Genomic DNA, 14,824 nt, shown 5'->3' on the forward strand with positions numbered 1-14,824 from the left:
AGAAAGGAAGTAGATGACAGGAAACCTTATTTGAAAGGGATCATTTTGTTTTTTGTGGGCCGTTCAGCACGAACACTAAGGAGGCCCTAGAAGACAGAGGAGTGTCACTGTGTGCAGTTATACTCTACAACAAGAGACTTTCTGCCAGCCCAGGATAATAAAACTGGCTGAGATCGATAATGGACATTTTTTTTGTGGCATACAGAGAGGTATTGTTACTGAGCAGTTCAGGTTTCAAACAGGGAATTGGCAGTGAAAGCTTTCAAAGCCTGAGCACATGGTGTCTTAAGGGTATCGGCATATGGTTGAGAAACTACCAGCGACTTGTTTTTGTGTGAGCAGCTTTCTTTTTTGTTGTATGTTTTAACCTTTTCTTTTCCATTGCTTGTGAAAGAGGATTGAAGTTTCCTTGTTTCTAGACAGTGTTAAACTTCATTCTTCTTCGGTCATGTTTGTTTGTTCTTCCTTATTTTGTCAACAAATCGGCTCTTAGCTAGTTTTCTTTCACACTTATTTTTTTACTACCCTAAACCTCAAGATTCATTTTTATTTTACATCATATCGCTAGATTAACATATGAAAGAAAATAATCTTGTTACTTGATGGTTTCTTTCTAAATCAACATCATTTTTCTTCCCAGAAAAAAAGAATAAACAATGTCTCTGGTGTAATTTCTTTAACAAAAAAGAATGCGACACGTTAACAGAATTTGTAGGTTAAACCATATCTTCAGTCGTCTTAGCATCATGAGCTTAAGGGCAAGCTCATTAGTGAAGAAAAGGGGTTTTATTTGTTTTAGTATTAAGCAGAGAACGTGGCTTTCACAGGATCTTAAAGAAATAGGATTAAGGCAGTTAGATTAGTGTTGCTTGGGTTTTCCCTTCATGTAAAATTAAAGTTACCTTATAAAAAAAGGCTTGTTCTTTGAAAGGTACATTTTGTTTAATTTTGGATACTAATGTATCCAGTTTCTTCCAGTCTTTAGAATCCTTACTCTGTAGTTATTTTGTTGTTTTACCTGTTTTACTAATTTAGAGTAACAAATGAAGGCTTTAAAGGTTCAGCTGAGCTGTGGAAAACTGAGGCAAAATTCATATGATCATTTCCTGGAATATGTATTGTTTGATTTGCCCTTCGTCTCCAGTACGGGCAGCGCTATACAGACGTTTCACAATGACTGTACAAAATACAGTTTGTCATGTACAGCAATCCACGTGGAGTTCAGCTTTTTTACTAAAATCATGCACAACTTAATGAGTTTTTTTCCGCTAGCTTGCGTTATCATTTTTTGTTCATCTTAATATTGCTAACCTTCTAATCATCAAGGTACCCCCTCCAGGTTTAGTAACATTACACCAGCCTCAGAGTTTGCTAGCCAGAGAGACCTCTCGTCCAGTTCCTGATCATGTAGTGCATGGCTGAGCCTTTTACACTTGACCTCAGGGTGTAATCTAGGGGGTTTTAATGCAGAATGGAGGTTGGTCAGCAGGTAACACAAAGAACAAAAAATGCTTAGTCTGTAAACATTTTGGAAAACTAAGCAACCCTGCCCTCTACCCCCCCAAAAATTTAATTATTCTAGTCACCTGACACAATATAGCTTGCTATTTTTTGACAAATGCTAAGCAGCAGAAAAGACTTGGAGCAAGAGAGGGAGCAGGGATATATTATAATTTTGCCGTTTTCCTTTGTGCTTTGGGTGTCCTTTTTTTAGAGCAGTGTGAGAAGGCAGGAAATTTGCATTTTATTTCAAACTGATAGGAAGTGTAAGTTTCCAGCCTGTGGTGGTGTTCTATCTTTTTTTAATCAGAACTTAACATGTCCTAGCATGATTGTAATTGATGCTGATTGTACACTGGCTGGTGCCTGGCACTGGAGGAAAGACTGACTATTGACTTGTGTGCTATTTCTGCCTTTGCGATCCATGGATTAATGACACTAATTGGAATCAAGAATAGACAATCCTTCAATAAATGTGCATCTATTTCTTTCACGAGTTGTTTACCTAGAATGATTAAAAAAATATATATTTAAGTTGATAATATTCTTCTTCTGGTGATTCAAAAGATATATTTGTGAACTTCTGTGGAAGTAAAGTATATGAGCCTGAAGCATGTATTGACATAGAAAAAGAACCTGGAGTGGCTCAGGTTGCTGTGCATGGCAAGGTTAGTCCTGTAGAATTGACACGTCTTGAAAACCACACAAAAAAACCTCTTTGTATTGTCTGAACGTGAACCTGCCAGCAGTAGGTAGTCTCTTGGGTTCACTGCACACTAACATCTTAATGTCAGGGGGCATGGCTGTAAACGAGTTTTGTTTTACTTGAAGGTGTTTTTTTTTTTCTTTTCTTTTGTGCCTTTTCCCTTTGCTATAGTTGGTGCACTCAATATACTTAACCAGGGAAAAAAGCTGTTCATTCCCATAGTGTGGGAAAACACGTTGCCAAGTGTGAAAACTCCTCACCAAGATTTTAATGAAGTCCAAAGGTGACACTCTGGGAAGTGCAGAGTGCCCCTCTGGAGTGAAACTGAGGTCCTGCCAGGAGAGCTGCTCCAGCCAAGTAAATGTGTTCTTGCTGCTCAGCTGCGCGGTGTAGCGCCAATTAGGAACTTTACAGAATTTGTTGTGTTACACAATTCTTTTAGTTTGTTGCCGAATTAATGAAGCATGATGTAGCTCCAAAAAACTCTTTTATGAAAATTCCTTACTGATTTAAATGGTTCTTGTCTTGAATTTAGAGAAAATTGAAACAAATGAAAAGGAAATTAAATGGTTAGCCTTTACTTCTGTAAAGTCATGGTGTCCTCATCATAACATCACATGTACAGTGGGTTTTCTGGGACTCAGTTCTTGTCTTGTAAAACCATGGTGCACTGCAAGGATACAGTAAGGAAGGAAAGGTAAGGGAGGATAAGATCGGGGCTGCTGTGCCCTTTTATGCAGAACTGCAGTTACAAGGCTTCCATGCTATGTGTTAGTAGATAAATATAGACATGTAGTATGCACTTTATAAAAAAAACATATATATAGTTATTTTTTTGAATCTGTCATGGTTTTAGGTATTAGTGATCTAAACAGATCGTTGTTGGTTTGCAGGTTGTTAGTGCTAGGAGTGGGACAGTGGAACACAGGTCCAGTCACACCGGTTGTGCGTGTACTTCTCTCTGTGATTTAGCATTGTATACTGACATGCTGAACTTCGATTGAGAATGCTTGAGCCTTTCTTTGTTCCAGTGTAGTTCATTTTTATATTTAAGTTAGTCGTTTTTGCATTGAGTTCTTGGGTTCTGTGTTAACAATGGTGCAGGCTGCATGCAGACGGCGAGAGAGGGCAGAGGGCTGATGGAGCTAGCCTAGCAAAAACTGATGTTGAGTGACATTAATGAGGAGACCAGGCATGCAGAAGCAGAAACAAGGTCCCCTCTCACCACGAGCACTAACAATGCCTTCCCAGGGCCCTTTGCATGGGAGAAACATGGTGATGTCATCCAACTCTCTCCCCATTTTAACAGTTGATATTCCACAGGCATCTGTTTTATTTAATATTTCTCTGACGTTTTTTAGTTGAAAGACTAAACCAAATCCGGGGACTAGAATTTTCTTAACTTGTTAGTATGCTACAGAATGTAGTGGAAAGACAAACAAGGTTAATGACAAGTGCTGTTAAGGGTGGGAAAAAGAGAGAAAGGTGCACTGTGATGGAGAGAGAGGAAGAGACACCTGTAAAGCACATAATAATATATTACATTGGTTAAGTAGAAGTAGAATGATTCTCTAGATGAATTTATGGAATAAATTTCAGGAAAAAAGCTCTGATTAGATACTAATGGAATAAGTGAAAACACCAAATAATTCTTATAAATATAAGGACTGATAATGCTGAGATACTTTGTCTTGGATATGGAGTTCTCTGGAGTTCTGGGTGAATTCTGTGATATTACTGGACTCAAGCAGCGTTCTGGAGGTTTGGAGTGAGTGTGACATTCCCAGGAGCTCCTCCTGCACCCTGCTGACCCCTGACCTCTTGACAGTTCTCCCCTTGTGCAGTGTGGTGCCGTTTGTACAGTTGCCCATACAGGCAGTGAGCAACTCCTATTGGGGTTGCGTGACTCTTTATGTTTCAAGAAAACTCAGTAGTGTATCACAGGAGTATTAAAGAGCAGCTTGTTGATCTGTTCTTTTTCTGTTATTTTTTGCATATTTGTCACACTTTGAAGAGCAGAGACAGCTATGTAGACAGTCATTATCAATTTTCTGGCACACTTGCCATGAGAATTGATTATATTTCTTTGGAGAGGTTGTTGTTCCTCTTTCTCTGTAGCTCAAAGTAAACTTAAGACACGTACCGTTATTAAAATGATAAAACTGCTACCCTGTACCGGTGTTTATATATAGCAGCATTCTGAGTTTCGGACTAAAAAAAAAGTTTTATTTTCAGTTTCTTGCACTGTGGCTGTTTGCCAAGCCTGCTGGAGCGTGTTCTAAACGCAGACAGCTTTCTAAATCTAACTTTGCAGATATGCCTACTCCCAGTAGTCAGTAGGGCAGCTATGTTAATTTGAGTTCTTAACTGTTGTGGCATATTTCTGCTTTTCCTCAAAACACAGTGGTCTAAGGGGCCTGCCACCCTCTCCTTTTTTATGTTCTGTATTTCCCGGACCCCCTTGAAGACTCGTTTCTTGCCATGTCTGGTAGCTTTTCCCCCTGAACTGCGCATTAAAACTTGATTGAGATTTATCAGAAGGGCCCTAACCTGCTGCGTTCATGCCCTTGCCCCTTGATTGTCCTTCACTCTGTGGCAATCCTGGGTTTCTCAAGTAGGCTGCAGCAGACATGTGCTTAGGAAGCACAGCTACCCGTTCTGCTGCCAGTCGGTGCAGCTATCACCAGCGTCTTTCTCTCCTTCTGTCCCTTTCTTCTTTGTCTTCTTCTCTTGCCCCTGGGCCAGGCTTTTGTCAGGTTGGTGTTTACTAGGCTGCAGTGTGGTGTGCTATTTGGAGCCAGGCCGTGTTGTTTCGTTGGGCCTGAACGTGAGTCATGATGGACAGCCCCTAAGTGACAACGCCCCCCCTTCACTCCAGCTCTCCCTGCAGCATGATAAATCTGATGCTAAATTTAGAGGCTTTTTTTCTCGGGCAGAGAGAGATTACTGGTGTACAGAGAGAACGGACGGACGACGAGTGGTAGAATCTCTCTTTACCACAGCTGTGGTACAAAAAAAACACAACTGGCCCCTTTTTTGAAAAGATTTATAGTGACTGTATTTGTCTGAATCTGGATTTTATTATTTTAATTTAATGTTATTCAGAGAGACTCCCATCTTCATATAAATTCTTCACTTAAAATGTATTTCTCTCTAGATTTTCCTGTTAATTTCGGTGGTGGATCAAAAGCCAAACCTAAGTGAATGATTTTTTTAATGTAGAAATCACATTTTATACCAAGTCTTAAATGGTATAATTTCTTTATACTTCTTATTGTGAAGCTGGAGATCACATTTAAATTAAATAAACAAATGAGAGTAGGTCATTCGACCCTTCTAGCTTTGGTGATAGTTAGCCGAGTATCTCCTGCCGTTTATTAAAAGAAGCCAGGGTATTGGGCTTAGAAAACATAGCTGGGTAGCTTGTACCATACTTCCACAACCCTTTGTGTAGAGAAGTGCCTCCTCTTGTTTTTTAATCCACTTCCACTAGGTTCCACTTGTGCCTTCTGCTTTGTTTTTTCACCCTTGATTCTGAAGATGCCTTTGGGGATTTAAAATACTTGTATGGGGTACCCTTGCATTCTTCAGTGTTCAAGGCTTATTTGTAAATATTAAAGCATGTACCTGTGACTTTGGCTGCACACCCAGAAAAACCTTCAAAATGTAAACCCGAATCCTGTTTTGGTCACAAATGTTTTACATATTTTGCAGAACTCATAGTATTTTTCTTTTTCTGATGTAGAGTGTCTTAATTAGTCATCAGAATCATACTGTAACATTCAGTATATGCTGTTTTTGAAAAGGAAACTGGTTTCTTTATATTGATTCCCCTATTTAGCTGTGACATCAGGTGACCCAAGAACAGATTTGATTTCTCACTTCTACGATATATACTCAAATTGTCCCCCGATGAAAGTAATGAAAAACCTTTTCCAATTAAACATTAGTAAACATAGACTCCAAACAGCAAAATTGTTCCTTCAGTGCAGTGTCTCCTTCGTTGTCCTACGCAAGGAAATGAAGCATTTATCTGTTTGTTTTACTTTAGCCCTTACTACCAGTTTGTATCTATCCTGCATGTTTTTTTTATTTTAATAAACTGAGGTCAGATTGTAAAGATTTCTGGATTGAATAAAGAAATAATGATACACTGTAATTTAGCTTCCCACCAGTGCTTTGTAGTGCTTCAGACAGACGCACGAGGGACAACAGCCCTCTTGGCTTTTGTTGAATTTATGCCGCCAAATGGTAGGCAGTTGGCGGAAGTTTTAATATCATGTGTTTCCCTCATTTTAAATGTATTTTTTTCTCGATTTGTGATTTTCTGATATGAAGAGCAGTGGGTGCTTATGCCGTTTTTAGAGAGCTCTCTAAACATGTTGTGTTTTTGATCCGCTGGGCTATGTGAATTTAGCCGTTTTCATTTTCTGTGCTTGGAGCTTGTTGTCAGCGAAAGTGATCTTGACAGGGGTGCCATGGTTTTTGGAGTTTGTGTCTAACTCTCAGTGATTCCTTGAATAATAAGGGGAATGCATATCTTGTCGGAGTCATGCTAATCCAGGAGAAAGTGTGAAAGAACGTGCTGTTCTGAATGTCAGGACTCCTGTAATGATGGAGAACAAACATGTTCATGGAAGTATTGATTTTTAAATGTTTTTCTTTCTTTTGATGACTCCATCAGTAGTCTTTACTTTGATTTTAATTTTAGTGGTATGAATAACTTGATGCTGTTTTTTAGCATTAATTTTACAATTCATTTTAAAGAACACTTATTTTGGTATTTATAATAAATGTAGTCTGGAGTTGTTTAAAGCATGGGACTCCTGCACGCAGGGTCTGTGTTCAAGGTAGGACCATAGCTCCTTTCCTTTTGAGATGGATACTTCCCCCAGCTGTATCAAATACAATTGTAAAACTGGTGCCAAATTTTAATAAGTATACAGTTTTGGTTAAAAGCATCTTCCACACAATCCTCTTAAATGAAGATAGCAATTGCTTAAAACATTAAGGATATATATGAGTAAACATGTCACTGTATTACAAAGAAAAGTCTGTTCCACATGTTGGAAGACATAATGGCTTTATGAGCCATTCTCAAGGGCCCAGACAGCTATAAACTACAGACGTGATGGCCATTCTAGCTGAGCCAACAGAAAACAGCAGAACACTCTAAAAACGTTCTGAATAGATTTCCAGAGAACACTTTAAATTCATACGTCAGTGGGTTCTTTGAGTGCAGTATTCCGTCATGTTTTATCATCTTTGCAATTTTAGGCCTTTTTTTTAACGTTTTCATGGTTTGTCACATTCTCTGTTGATCTGAAAGGTGCTGGCACGTGTCTGTGAAAATCCAGTGTATCAGTGTGTGAGCAGACGGGCAGACTGTACGACTTCACAGCCCTTTCTTTACTTCCTTCCTTTTGGTGAAACTGCACATAAGGGCTTCCCTCTGTTCCTAATCACTTCCACAGCTTAAAGCAATTATCTGTGGTTAGTACTTTGTGGTTTTATTTCTTGTCAGTTAAAGTTTTCTGCTGAATGTTTTAACTGTCAACCATAAGCCTACAATAGATCTATGAATTTATATTCATAGATTTACTGCCCTCTTAAGTACTAAGGGTACATTAGAATTTATTTAAATGGAATGAAGCAACAGGGAATACCAGAGTTTTTTCTTTTTCCATAATTTTGTATGTAAATGCATTAAATATGCTTTTTAGATATTGATAACCAATTAGTGATAGCCAAACATCGTTGCTATCATGAAATGTTTCTGTTCTTGACACTCAGACTCTGCAGGCCTCTAGTTTGGAACTCCTGTATCTGGATTAAGTTAAATGTTTTGAGATAATGTAATTTAGACAGAGGACACAGTCATGTTTATCGTATTTTTTACATGTTTCTTTTGTTTCCCAATAACACCATCTCATTGTTTAATAAGGTATCATATCAGTACGTTATCAATAGTAGTAAGTTTTTACTTTATGAACCAATAGCATTAAATATAATATAACAGAAAATAACTTTTAAAAGAGGCCTCACAGTGTAACAGTGCTGTATCTGTGGGGTCAAGTAAGCAATCTTAGGATCCTTTCGTTTAGCCAATTCCCACATCCTTGTGTTTATACAGTCTCGGAGTGTGGGCACCATTTGAAATCTCAAACAGTGTAGATGTACTTTGTTTCTCCCCCTCTAAGCTGTACAGTATATCTGACAAATGTTTGCACATAGTCAGATACTTAATCATTCTGGCTTTAGGAGAAAAAAAAATCTGGTGGTGCTATAAAGTGTAATTAGGTAGCTGTTAAGATTAATAGAGCAATTATCTGCAAGATGCAACAGTACTTAAGATACCTTTAAGTAAATATACAGGGCTGCTGGAAAGGAAGCCACTTCTATTTTGTGTTTGAATGGAGCAGTTTGATAGGGGATTGTTTTTTGTTTTAAAGACTTAAGTAATGGGCCTGTAAGGTTTTGTTCCAAAACCACTAGAGGGCGAATCATTTCTAGCAGCGGGTGGAGGTCGAAATGTAAAATTATTTCGACTTAATTTTGTCTTGATGTATGGTTTGCGTTGGGAGAAACGTCCTATCGTTGTTCCGTGTTACTCTGATAAATATAGTCCCGTCATAGAAAAAGCATTCCTGTTTTTTTCCCCAAGAGAATCTTAGCACCCTTTCTTCCATAACCCTTTTCTCTAAGTTAAGTAAACTCAGTGTATAAGGTCATGACAATTTCCAATTCTATTCGCGTTGTATATATTAATCATTCAGCTTATCTGTGAAAGCCTGTGGTGAACCGATTTAAAATGGTTTGTGATTTGCTCAGTTTTGTATATGGGTAATCTGCCTGATGAGGTTGATGGAGGAGATTCTGTAAATGCAGTGTTTTTGGCAGAGAGCAAGAAAGCTATAGCATGTAAATGGCTCGAAAGATGTCCCCCAACCACAGAATCCTAGATTGTTATTGTTTCAGAGATTTATGAGCTGGAAAAACTTGCCTTCTTTTGGACTCTCAAGTGAGAGGGCTTTGAGAGATATTGAGAGAAGTGGATTATTTTTATTACCCAATAATAATGAATTTATGTTTTGGAATTTTTGTTCCTTCTCTTTTTTTATCCCTTCTAATGCACCCCCCTGTAAAACAATTATATAATACAATATAATATAAAATGATGATATTCATAATGCTTGATGCTTTGTGATAACTGGCAACTTTGTTTCTTTGTCATTCTTGTATGTCAAAAAAACAAATAAAATACAGGTTTGTGCTTAACAAAACTGCTTGATGCACACTGATGGCTTGGCAGTTTGCAGATGGTGTGTTAATGTAGTTTTGTGTATTGACAACAATCTCAACAGGCCTTTCAGTTTTCTAAAGTGGTCCTGTTTAGCTAGATCCCCCACACATCACTAGGCTGGAGAATTCCCTGTTGTGTTATGCCACTCACTCTTAGTCCAGCTGCTGTGGAAAAGTTGAAGGAAAATTCTATTTAAATATATTTTAACATTTGAAATGAGTTGTCAGATGTTCCTTTATGGGGAATGTGAATTAACCAGAAACAACAGTAAACCTTTCTAGGATTAATATTTGTAGCTAGCTAAATCCACGGTAGTCAGCAACAGTGTTTATATTCTTATAAAAACTTTGTCCATCTAAAAAATGCTGTTGAATTATTGCTGAAGGAAAATGCTTAATAAATGCAGCCTTCTGCAGGTTTGGAGGTTATGGGAGGTTACAAGCACTTGTCTAGTTAAAGTACAATTATTATTTGCTGTGGCGAGAGAATAGTACCTCAATAACCTAAGGATTTAACTGCATTAAAAGACACACCTTAGCTGAATTCTTTTCAAGAAAAAAAGAATCAAAGATGTAATAAATAAAGGAAGCTGAGAAGGATGACAGGGACAATAGGCTTTATTCAGAGTGCTCTGTGGGATCCTGGGAGTAAATGTCGATTCCCTATGGTGCAGAGAGATTGTGTTCCTTTGGTTGGTTGCTATGGAACACTTTTGAGGTTGTAGGTATCCTCCCTGATGTGAAGTTAGCTAGGCCCCAGCAGAGGGATGGGGGAGTGTGCATCATTGCTTCTACTCATTGGCTGAAAAACAGCCAGTTTAATTGGAGGGGGGAGGGGTCTGGTACTTTCCTAACTTGCACTCCTGCTGAAGTGCATGGGAAGTAAAGACTCTGTGGAATGGTGCAAATCCCATTTCACACACTGCAGTGAGAGAGGTACTGGCTTGGTTCAGGGCTTGAATGTGTCAGGCTGTTACTGAGACCTGGAAGCAATATGAAGTTAAAACATTAATTAGTGATTTCTGTGGATTCAGGAAGAAGGGAGCTGAAAAGGTGGGCAGAGGTTTGAAAAGCAATAAGTAAAATGAAATCAAACACTTTATAGATGTGCAGATGATCATATACTGTAGATAACTGCTGTTTTTCAAAGGTGTGGATTATTAAGTGCAATAAATCAAGTTTTATTTTTGTTGTGAAAAAATCTAATTTGCACACCTTCCTTTTGTTTATTGCGTTAGTGAATGATTGCTTTGTGTGTGGAAGGGGTTAGAAATCATGACTGTGCTATGACATCATTCTTTAACAAGCGGTTCAACAGGCACAGTACAGATGGTGTCTCTCCCCATAAACTCAATAGTGATTTCCTTGACCTTCCTCTGCATATCTTTTTACTTCAGTTCTAGTTGAATTTGCCACGCTAAGACTCCAATTCATTCATTTAGGCTGGACAAAATACCAGCAGTATTGAAAACTGCAATATGCCTAAGTCTATAATGTGAAGAGTGAGAGCCCTTTAGGATTTTGAAGAGGCTCTATTGCTCCTCATTTGTATATTGTGGAAGAAATTGCAAGCCTGTACTGTCTGTTCCTCCTGAGAAAAAAAAATCTGCCTCTGTGCTCCCTGCTCTGTGCAGCAGAAAAGTGGTCTTAATTTTTGTTGCACCACTGTTTTTACATTATTATGCTATTGTATTAAGATCCCAACATCATTCCTCAAAGCACAATTACATTTTATCTTTTGTTTTTATGCGCAATTCATGTGTTTTTTAATCTTGTCAAAAGTCATTTATTTTTCCTGTGAACTATACTCCCCAGTTCCTGTTTTTCAGCAATCCAGTCATGCTTTTCAGAAACAGACATAATGAGCAGTCAAAGAAAATCTAGGCTGTGATCTTTTCAGTGCATTAACATGGGGCAAAGTCAATGAACATCAGCAAGATGATGGGGGGGAAAAAACAGAAGGTGGGGGGTTTGAGGGGGAGTTGCAGTCGTTATTGATTCTGAAGTGACGACTGAACTCCCTTCCGTTTTCAAAGCTGACCCAATAACTGATCGTTCCCTTTCTGTCGAAGGAAGGCCCTTCGCAGTGGCTGACCTTTGCTGACAGGGTTATGGATTAGTGCCTCAGCTCCTAATTTAATGGTTGAATCGGCAAGGGAGAACAGTGGTTGGGAATTGTGAAATTGTTTTGGTAACGGCAACAATTCCATTCTTTCAAGTCTGCTGTTATATGGCTATGTGCATCACCTCAGACTGACCTTGGAGACGTGATCATTTTTGTGCATCCTTAAAGAAGTGCAAGCGCCCTATTTAAAAAGCTTTTAACTGCAATGCAACGACAAAAATAAAAGTTTTAAGTGTGTGTCTTTACACTGAAAAGATGCATCTCTCCTTAGTGATATAGTGACTACTAACTGGTTATCGTGAAAATTAGTGGAACTGTTAAATGTTAAGAATTTTTAATTTTTTTGAACGCTACATAATTAACGCTGTATATTGGAGTTATTCATCAAACTGTTTTTTGTATATTTTTAACTCAATAGTGCCTGAGCAGTGATATAATTTTTTTTTTTCCTTTTACATGTTTTTATCACTGTTGAGCCAGTATTATTATAATGTTCATACACAGAAATGCAGACTCCCGAGATTGTGGATCGCCCAGTTCCCAATGTTGGATTGTGATGCGACCTTCATGCTAGTCCATCATTATTCCCTTGGTGGCTGTTTTGCATGCTGTGGGATTCTGTCTTGGTGGCTGCTGCTGGCATGCTAATTTGAATTGCTGGAGGATTTTAAGATGTACGTGTTATTAAACAGATCTACGAGAGAAGTTGGATTATGGGTAATCCAGACCTGATGTGTTTGGAAGACAATAGAGCAGGGGTTTGTTTGGGGACAGTAGCTGTTGCTTGGGCACCCCTTGCACACTGCAGAATGCAGCTGTAGGCAAGAGTGTCTTGTGATACCACAGCTGGGGGCGAACAGGAAGATTTTAATAGATGCTATGTTTTGAAACTTGAGCGCATGGACTTTTGAAAGGCTGTTAGTGCTTTAATGAACAGAAACATCTAAGTTTAGACAGGAAAATTTGATGGGGGCTAATGGTGAACTTTCCTAAAATGTGCCATCCTGTCATACAGTCTGTAGGAGTTGGGGTGGAGATGGGGGTGGGCGGAAGGGACGGTGGTTATTTTGGCCACAGAAACACAACCTTAACACAGGATGCTTTTGTTGCTTTGCTTTCTGTTTTCTTAAACTTAACCTTTTCTTGGCTTGCCTGTATTTAGTGTAATGTGGCATGGTGCTTCACAACTCTGTACTGTAGCCGGAAAAAATGTACTTTTCCATTCTGAACTCATTAGATGAAATTTAAATGAGCACCAGTGAGGCATTGGATAGTTTACTGGACCTTTTCATCCTGTGTACATGTAAAACTTCCTGAATCTCAGATTGAGGTTATTTTTTAATGTAATGTATGCTTAAAGTTGTAGTAGCTTTTTCAAGTCATTTTCTGGAATATAATGTAGGAAAAATCGATCTAATCCAAAGTAATAATCATTAAATTGACCCTTTCTTAGACTTAGTTGTTTGTTTATACAAGGCCCGAAAGCTTCCGTCCTAATAGTGTTGTGCAACGAGTAACACGGCAAAGATTAATAGCCATGTGAAGGCAGTAAATTAAAGTTGATTTATTGCTCATAATATACACCGCTGTGCAGCTCATGGAATTAAATACAGGGGTTTTAATGCTGTTGCGTCTATCAAAGAAGGCAGCTGACGAATATTGCATTTTAACAGGAATTCGACAAAGTAATTAAGACAGAAAGGATTCAGGTTGATAAATGCTCGTTGTATTTATCCTGCCAGCCCACGATCGAGCATGTGAGCTTGCATGACTGTAGGTACGTAGAAAGGAGAAGCTAGGGGGTGAAGCACATTTTGATTTTCATTGGGGTCGTTTTCATCAGGTACTTCTCTAGTCAGTGAAAAATAATGTGCTTAGGTATGTGCTTGCAGATTAGATGGGGTGCTTTAGTGTTTTGTCACAGTGATAGAAAATAGCTTATGATTTTTTAAAAAAAGCCTTCTTAAGCACTTTGTGCATTGATATCTTTACCTACTATATGCATATAAGCATCATTTTAATTAAGCACATTTAGATAGTGATGCTGTTGATTAGTGGAACAATTTTTGGTTGAAAGGTCAATTAAGTTTTTTTCAGGTCTGTTTGAAGCTAATTAGACATAGTTATTTAATCAATGCTTGTAGTTTAAAATTAGTTATTAAAATATTCTGGGAGAAGTCTGTTCTCCATATAGTTTATTTAAGCAACAGGTTAATTCATTTCCATGTTGGTTTTCTCAAAAATAAGAAAAGTTATGAATGTCCTGTTTTGTTCTTTTAAGTATTGTATGCATTTATCTCTTATTACAATTTGAATATATTCTTTGAATAAATTCACACAATTAAGTCTTGAGTTGCTAAAAACATTTTTTAATGTGTTTAATAAATTCATTTGGTTTTAGTTTATTAATCCTTTTGGTCCAGTTTGATACGGTATTAATGCCTTATTGAAACGGCACAGAGTTACCCATGTTTTTTTTTGCGCATGTTATTGGCGCTCTGGAGTTCCAGTCAGTTAAATGAATGCTCACTCCTTTGTCTGGAAAACTCTTGCAAGCAGTCATTACCGTTTCTTTCCTGTGATCTGCATGATCTGTTACCTCTCCCTTGAGCTGCTACTGATTCTCATGGGGCGGCGAAGACTGATGGGGTGTCGCTAAGTGTGTTTGTCAGGGCCATTCCAAATCTGCACACCTGCTTCTTAGGGAAGGTTTCTACGGCTGTTGGAAATCCAGTACCGCGGCTGGTTTCTAGTGACTTGCACTTCAGATTTTGTGAAATAGGTGGCATAAACTGCTGAAAATGGAAAATGGGAATTTGTACTGTTCATTTTGAAATGGTCAAATGAATGCATTTGGCAGTTTTAGGGAAAATTACAACTGTTTCAGTCTGTTGAAAAAACTGAGCATTATGTTAATCATTGCTGACAAATGAGGGTTACTGTAAGAGCATCTGCGGGATTTATTATGGTGAGCTGGAAAGATATTTGGTTTTCTCTTTTTTTGTTCCGTGCACAGTAGAGAATGTTAGGGGAATGAGCTGTGATCTAGATAGCCCCCCACTTTGTGGTGACCTAGAATGTTCATTTTCTCAGGGGAATGTTCATTGTGTGGAGACCCTGCTGTCTAAGCACATTGTTTTCTGATGGATTGGTAAAAGTTTATTTATATTATAAATATAGCTGCTTCAACA

The 14,824-nt window shown here is 38.2% G+C and overlaps 1 protein-coding gene across 24 annotated transcripts in view; it reads left to right on the top strand.

The window, feature by feature from the left end:
* msi2b (musashi RNA-binding protein 2b) overlaps positions 1–14,824 on the top strand; it is a 249,468-nt gene that overhangs the window by 22,105 nt on the left and 212,539 nt on the right. The window lies entirely within an intron of this gene.

Source organism: Lepisosteus platostomus, chromosome 22 (assembly GCF_059453375.1).
Source record: "Lepisosteus platostomus isolate fLepPlt1 chromosome 22, fLepPlt1.hap1, whole genome shotgun sequence".
In the NCBI taxonomy this organism is placed as follows: domain Eukaryota; kingdom Metazoa; phylum Chordata; class Actinopteri; order Semionotiformes; family Lepisosteidae; genus Lepisosteus; species Lepisosteus platostomus.